The sequence below is a fragment of the Mya arenaria genome, chromosome 10, assembly GCF_026914265.1.
Source record: "Mya arenaria isolate MELC-2E11 chromosome 10, ASM2691426v1".
Lineage (NCBI taxonomy): Eukaryota > Metazoa > Mollusca > Bivalvia > Myida > Myidae > Mya > Mya arenaria.
Genome location: NC_069131.1, coordinates 30,516,282 through 30,525,317, shown reverse-complemented (window position 1 = coordinate 30,525,317; position 9,036 = coordinate 30,516,282).

Sequence of the window (9,036 nt, the reverse complement as noted above, 5' to 3'; positions counted from 1 at the left end):
TAAAATCTTTAGTAGATCTTATTCGGAAATTGATTTTTAACGTATTACGGTTTCGATATCATGATAATGATGATTTTAGGTAGCAAAACGTAATAACTGGCCTTACGCCGCTGTTGTCCATTTAAGGGACTTGTTCACGTTTTAAAGGTTCAAACACAGATTAAATAATTTCTTTTGAATTGTGAACAAAATGCTTGTAGCAAAAGAACATAAACAAAAGTTCAAATTCGCTCTTTTTTAGTTATTATTAGAAATGTGACAAAAAAGCTCTATTTTGCCGAAAAAGCTTTAGTAACGTTTAATAGAACATTGAATCATTTCAGAGTTGGATATATTAAATGTTGAAAAATAAGTTTCTGGCAGTTGCTGTTTGGTTTGTGTTCATAAAAGAAAGTACAACATTCAAATTTCAATAATTTTAAAAAGAAATGTTCAAACATAAAATCTATGAACGAGTCTCTCTAATGTGCCTATGTTATGTTTGTAATTCAATTTCGGTACGGAATCGGAAATTAAGGTGTTGTTTTATTGCATCGGGTGGCCCAGAACAACTTAAGCCAGATGTTTAAGTCGGATATAGTTGTTTGACCGCTTCTTTCTGAGAGACGTCTTTGCCTGGTGATGTCAATATTAGCGTTGCTTTGTAGCGTCTATGACAAATAACATGTTTTGATAACCGAGATCGGTATTTCAATTTTGTAGTGCAAATTTGAGACAGTTATGTGTCTGTAAAGGCATACGTCCGATCTGAAATGAGAAAATGAGCTTATAAATAAGTAACTCTCCTTAGTAACTGATATATTCTGTCAAATGGACGCGTTGGAGACATCTAATATAGCACGGTAAAAACATTGTTTTCCTAGGTTGTTGCCATAGGCGCCTTAAATTAAAATTAAATTAATTAAATAAAACACGTCCGAACGTTAATCTTTCTGTTCTTAAAAATTCCACAAATAATAATTGTGTTATTGGAAGATTAGAAACTGATGAATACCTTTAGTCGAAAACAGTCTTGCAAAGTCTAGCTATTTAGGCAAAGACAGACTAATTTCGCACTTGTTTAAGCAAACATATTCATAAATTTTATCATTCCGAAATTCATTAAAATATGTAATTGAAGGAAACATAATCACAAAGCATGTTATAGGGGCTGTACTCCGTATGATGAAAAAGCGAAAAAAAAGGAAACTGTCGAAAACTGACATAAACTTGGTATCGATGTATACAATGCATTGAAACTTACTAACTGAAGTACCACACAGTTTACAATTATTAATTTTTCGCAGGTTTTTCGTATTTTTCCATTAAAAAAGATTACTAGATATGTCTACCTAGCAGAATTAATTCCTTATGCGTGATTGGCTTGTCGATGTTATTACGTGATATTACCAAGTTAGGTATATAGCTTAAAAATTCCAACCGGTTAGAGTGAGCCTTCGTAGCAAAGTGGATACACCACTGGACGTAAATTTTGGCGACACCGGTTCGAACCTGGTCTCCGACTCAGTTTTTTTTTATTTCGGTATTTTTTTACAATTATGATATCAGAGAATAAAACATTTTAATAAAAAATAATCCTGAGATTCGTTACAGAAATAAACTTTATTTGGTGCCAATCTTGTGTACAGTCCCTTTAAAATGCAAACAATTAAGACGAGGTGGTTAATCAAGCTTTCTCCTTTAGATTGTAGTTTCACATTTAATTATGCAAAATGGAGATCACGCACTTGTCTTCTTTATTAACGTATTTTGCACTACCAGTTATTTCGTGCCATGAATTGCTTCGTAAATTGTAAGCTTAAAGGTTTTGTATTCATATTGTGTTTGTGATTGATTAAACTCTTAATTAGAAGTCTAATTCTTCAATATATCCCACTAAAATGAAGTAATGGCAGAACGAATACAAAAATGTTCAAGGTAATAGTTGTATTAATAATATTTTTCTATAAAAACATCTATGCTCGAATGTTAAAAATTGAATTACATGGAAATTATCCTTTCTAACACAATAATTCATAAAGAATCCAAAGTGGAACAGCAATTTGGCCAAACAGCTTTTATACTGTATTCCACATTAAATGCAAAATTCTTGTCTGGAAAATATAGTCAATTATCATTATATACCATGTTTAGATGAAAACAAATATTTGAGTCATTTATTGCATTAGTAGGATGTTCAAGATTCAAGAGATATACTTTAAAGAGTTGTTCCATCAATAGTTTTTAGTACTCTTTTTATTTGCAGCGTTTTTGGTTATCTTTTAATATTAGTTTTTATTAATTAATTGGTCAGTGAGACTGATTATTACCGCAAATATAATTTTACAGATACTTCTCGCCCTATTCCCTGTCAAAAGATTTCATTATTTTCATTATATATTTTTGTTAGTGTTGAAGGAAGCTTTAAATGGCGTTCCTTCATCTTTACACAATTCATCATATTTGTAATAGTAGATGAGAATGAAATAGGTTCAGACAAGTATAGAACAAAAAAGCTTTCAACAATGCGTTATATAATAAAAGAGGTACGATTACCTTTACAATTATTCAGACGAATGTATGGGTTCATAATTTATTGATAGATATCATGGTCATGATCGGGTGTTTTTTTCTGATATGGTGTCTAGTGTTCTTGTCTGGTATAAACTTGCTCTTTGTGAAATGTCATACGTTTAAGATTTGTAGTTCCACTCCCCTTTATGGAAAAAAACATTTCGGGAAACTGTATGATAAAATATATAGGATATAAGCTATATCATCAAAGCAATAAAAGCTGAATGACTGACGCTATAATAAACTCACAATGAACACCTTTCCTACCTTTCATTTCTAGTTCAGTAACAGCTACATTGTAACAACCATATTGGTACGGAAAAAAGAACATCTTATTTATATGTGTTAATAAAAACAAATTAGATATTATCAAATGTTACATGAACTTTGAAAAAAGCACACACTACTTTATAACAAGACATACATGTCCAGTACCGCAGTTTTGCTGACTGTTCTAAGGCAGTAGTTCCAACATGTATTTTATGATACATGGTCTAGCTAATTAGTGTTGTGACGTTGTAGCTCGTTAATGCTGTTAGTTCTATGAGTTTTGCTGAATCATGTATGTGGTTTTGCAACGTTGTGTTTACGTATTTTGTATTTATTTGACATTTTTCTATGTGCTATTAAACACGCCGAATCTTGGTTACTCTAGACGGGTTGTCTCTAGACTTTCCGTTTTCATTGTATGAGAGCAAACATATACACATTGTTTCGTTTTTGTGTGTGACTAAATATTTAAGAATATGACATATACGTATATGTCCATATGATTTAGAATAAAGACGCACTTTGAAATACTTTAAAATCATACGTTTTTCTGTCGAGTTGTCTAAAAACATTTCCATTGTAATGTCTCTATTGACCTTATAGTGTTTCAATTTTATTTATCTTTACATATGTAAGTTTATAGGCCGGTGGCCTTTAATAAATTAATAAATATAATTGACAAAGAGAACACCATTTATTCGAGTTTTCATCATCATACTTCCCCAATATTTAGATATCCAAGAACAAGAATAAAACATCTACTTTATTTTTAGGCTGTAACCGTATCTGCTACAAAAGCTATGTTTGTTTTATTGTATTGACTAAATGGGCCTCATTTAAATCACAAATAAATCTGCTTTATTTCATGTCAAACATTATCTAAAACAAACAGTATTGCTTTTGATCATTCGAACTAATAATATCTGTAGAAATGTAATTTGTTGTTTCTGTTCGACCTTTTCAACATTCTTATTTCCTGGTATTTCTAAGTTATAGCCGTAATTGTATCATAATTCTAGAAAAAACTTCAAATTGTAGCGTTTGTATTATATTTCCTTAAATAGATTGATTTTTTAATTGGAAGAAATGATACCATTACTAAAGAGTTTAGATTCTAATTAAAGTTTTGTGGAATTAACATAAAAAAGAATGCCAATAATTAAGAAAGAGTAGCAATGGCTAACAATTAGTCAGCAACCTGCTGAATATTCTCCTATTGGAAAGCTTTCTGATCATGCCCCACAAATTGACAACTGATACGGTTTTCCGTCAATGCACATATAACCAAACCGCTAAACAGGCATTTTGTTTGTCTAGTTTGGGATTAAGTGTCCAAGCTGACTCAACACCGTACCTGATTTGTTACAATTTATTTATACCCACGAAGATTTATCAGTATAGATGGGAAAATGAAATGTTTTACTTATGAACATCCGGAAATACATTAAAATATAATCCTGCCTCATTAGAGAAATAAGAGACGATACCTTTAAACGTTTAGATGTTTCTGACTTATCCATCTGTATATGACGCCATATACCAACATGCTACATTGAGAAACCTAACATGATTAAAATCTTAGATTTGATTAATACTAGTAATGAGAAAGATTTTTGTGGTGACTTCCATAAACTGTGGGCGTAAATGGTGTATTAATCTGTTTCCCCGTGATGTTTTGTGGTGTTTTATGTTGTTTCCACATTGTATATTTTTAATGAATTTAAAATTGATAACTGTTCTGCACAGTACATGTATATACATATATTCAAACAATTACAACACTTAAATAATCTTTTTCATTTAAAATTTTAAATTCTTTCTTTTCTTCATCCAAGAAACAAAATGATTTTGTATCAAGTAGCAACGAAACTTTCGCACTCGGATGCAAACGTATGCCCGTTTTCGAAAAAAACAATAATCAAATTTCACGATTTTATCTGCTGAAAATAGAAGCAATTTGGTGATATTCAGTCTATCGATTTAAAATGCAATAACGTATTTGTTACAATGAGTTACTTAACATATCAGTGTATTAGTTTGAATCCTTACTTTCACAAACTGATTCCTACCCATAAAAACCTCAGTCTCAGTTTGTTTGACACTATTACTTATTGATAAGAATGATAAGTGCATATAAACGCATTTTTAACCGTTTCAAGGGCGAATTCCTTATTGAAACTCCTAAATTGTACTCGAACAACAATAATTATATGATATATTTGTGATAGGGATGTAAACATCAGGCCCGATAGAACGCGCGTAATCCGGTATCGAGGCCAAGTCATGGACGTGTCGGAGTGTTTGAGTTGTTTTTTTCCGGACGTGAAACATGATTGCATCGTTTTTTATGCATACCCTATATTACCCATTTTGACAAATTGACAAAGACAAAGCCATTTTGAACATTTTAGCAAGGACTGCGGGCGACGTTGTTAACTGATTGCATTATACGTAAAATGTTCCCCTTAAAATTGCGTTCTTGTGAAATCTATGGCAATATTGGCAGTGAAAGGTTAAGTTGTTTAATTGTTATGTTCAATCAATGATTTGTGTTTTGTTTAAAGGTATACATTTTTATCTGATCCGAGAGTTAGCTTAAGTCCATGCAACAATAATTTCGATATATCTCGCATTAAAATCCCATGCCTGCTCTAGATCCGTAAGACTAATCTAAGCTACTTTCCGGGATGTTCGGCTATTTACAGAGAACCTGTCATTTCAGAATAATAACCTTTGAATCCTTCAAATCCGTTTTTGTAATGCCATTATTTCAGAGAAGAAAGAAACTACATCGTTATTAAAAATGGAAAAATGCGAAATTCTAAGAAGAAAATCTGGACGGAAAGGAATCTTGAATAAGAATTAATATACTTGAATTCAAACAGTAAACTTAGGAAGACACTAAGCATTTAATTTATATTTAGGTATTAAATAATGTAAGAATATAGATATAAGAAAATATGAGGCTAACGCCTCGAGTGACATAACATTTAAAAGCTTTCCAAATTTACGCCATTACCCTCAATGTACGCCTCGAGTGACAAAACATTTGATGCTTTCCAATATACGCCATTACCCTTAATGTACACTTCGAGCGACATTTCATTAAAAAGTTTTCCAACATACGCCATTTCTATCAATGTTCGCCTCGAGTGACATAAATTCCAATATACGCAATTACCCTGAATGTTACCTACTTTTTATTGTAAGCAAAAACATTTATTTTGAGAAAGATGAAGAGTAAAGTCAATGTCAATCATCTGCGAACATATATTTTTGAAATTATTGTCCGACCTTTCTAATTTCGTCTATAAGATGTGTCATGCTTTAATGATTCTATTTTGCACGAAAATATATCGAGTAATTCAAGTTAGTATCATGAAAAGTAATCCTTCAAACAATACTTTGGCAAGTTATTTTAACATCCGCGTTTGAGAGTTGTTCTGCTGTCCTATGTATGGTTCTACTCACGGTATCTAGTAGGTTGTTTTTAAGAATGGTGTTTAAGATTGTAACTCATTTTCGATGAAATATACTATTTTGGAACATAAACTGAATTGATTGAATGGTGCCTTTATTACACACACAACGACATTAGTCTATAAGTTAAAATTTAATTTATTGCCTTAGAAATAAATTTATTTATGATACTTTCAGGGAAAATAACGCATTAGGTAGTAAATTATTAGTACCGAGTTTACAATTTTGATAGTATTATTTAACCATCTCATCTTGCGGATAACACAATGCAATAATTTCACAGATAACTTATGCCAACCTGAATAACGCAGTATTTTCATAAGCTTTTTTATCCCACCCTACCTTACCCAATCTATAGGCCAGTGCGTTTTACTTAATATACCTAATAAGGTCCTTTCCATTTTTCGCTTAAACGCCATGCCTGTTTGTGTTGATATTCTTTTTCTATTATCTTTTTACTTTTTGCTATAATGTTATCTTACATTTGCTATACTGTTATCTAACCATTTGTCTTACATAATGCATTCTGTATTATTTGATATGTTTTATTGGAGGGCGTTTTATTTACCTCCAACTTTGTTTCGGCCATGTATATTGTTCGTTTGTAACGATATACGTCATTTAATGTGAATAAATGACATTTTTCAATTTCCATCCTGGTTTGTCAATTACTCGAAACAAATGAACTCAACTCATACTTTAAGAGAGTACTCATAAATCAAATTATCGGTTTGCTTCAGATATACAAGATAACTTCCATTGATGTCATATTTACCACTGGTCGACGTTTTGCGTCCATTATTACTGATTTACATCTGTAAGCGTATATTTATTCAGTCGTTTGGGAAATTAAGACTACACGAGATGTGACTAAATAAAATAAAATATGATTGTATTACACAATACTGGATATGTAGAGACGTCTTTACATAATATCTTAACGGCAAATTCATTTGCGGTATAAAAACACCTGGTTAAATATTGCAGACTAAGACAAACAAGCAACTTGGATGGTATTATGACTGTTTTAAAACGTTCATTGAAACACTTCTCTTGCATACCGGACGTGTGTTTCCGTTCATGCGACCAGTGCTGAGATCCCTTTTTACACCCCATGTAAGATGAGTCACGCGCAACAACGCGCCACTTCTTATTTCTTTTATTGTTTGATTTATCAAAAGTATGTTATGCAATTTCAATAAAGCGGCATGAAATATATAAGTATGCAATACTTTTAATTAAAATTGAATATAAATAATCGTAAAAACGCGATTTTAGAGCAGCTATTTGATGTCAATAGTGATTTTGAATTACTGCGCTTTATGACGTCAGTATACAACGTCGCATGCGCTTTTTGGTGAGGGTCCGATTTTTCGATCTGTATCGGTGAGATGATATACACTTATAATCTTGAGACAATATTAAAACAGATTTTATAATATAAACACCCATATCGAATGACTATAACAACTTTATCATCCTGATATTAATAACGTAGCATTGGTGAGCATAAATGGGCCTGAATGAAAACTCAATATTCAACGTTTGGCAAATGGTCACTGTAAAGACTTTATTTGTAAGACATGTGTCCAGCCTAACATGGTATATATATGCATTTACATGTTATCCAAAGTGAGCGCAATACTGAAATAAGCAATGACTTCATTATACCTTGCGTGCTAATATAAACGTAAAGTTTTATCTACACATAGGACTAGGCGAATGTAAATATTAAAAAAATGAACAGATAAATCGTATATTATAGAGACCTTATATGCTTCTAAAAAATAGAACGCAGTGTGTGTTGTTACCATAGGCCTAGTGTGATTCACATAAAATTTCTGAAATCTACCCTCCGATCTGTTTTCCTATATGTATTTACTTTTGATTTTAAAAGCGGCTGAAACTAGTTTGACCAATGCTAATATTATTTCAATATTTTACACTTACTTAATGAAATCACGCTATGGATATTTTGCCCGATTCAAGTTCTTTTACTTTGATTTTTTATTAAAATCAAAACAAACGCGGATGGCGATACATAATCCTATTAGACATAAGCTAGTTTTTGGCAATGTACTCGCACCTAAAGCTATCAACTGCAATATGTTTCTTTAAAAATATTAATCACTTGTGCGCGTACTTTTATAGATGCACACATAAACATTGCTTTGTTTTTTTAGTCCTTTAACATTATTCATTCATGCTCCGAATGGTGGTTAAGTATTTCTATGCCATAAATCAGTATTTTGTGTTGTACTTAAATATGCTTGAAAATGAAAATTATATTTCAAACATTGGTACTACTCTTTTTTATCGTTCAGATAAAACATCCACGATTGTCTTTGACTATTATTTGATATATAATACAATTTCAACATTATATTAACTATTATTGTTCAAAAAACTTTGCTACATGTTTTCTTTTTTTTAATTTGGCCTCATCTATGTCAAAAATGACTCGCTGCTTTAATTGATGTTCAATATTATTTTAAACAAACATAAGCCATTTGATTATTTTGAATAATAAGTATCTGTGGAAATGTGTTTGGTTGTATATGTCTTACCTTTTCACCATTTTTGTCCTGGTATTTCTAATGGTAAAAAACGCATTATAATAATACCAGTTAAACTGCAGCGTTAGCAAATTATATTTCTTCTAGGAGATGGATTTATAGCAATGGAATAAATGATACCTTTAGTAATGATTCTACACGTAAATAATAAACTCGT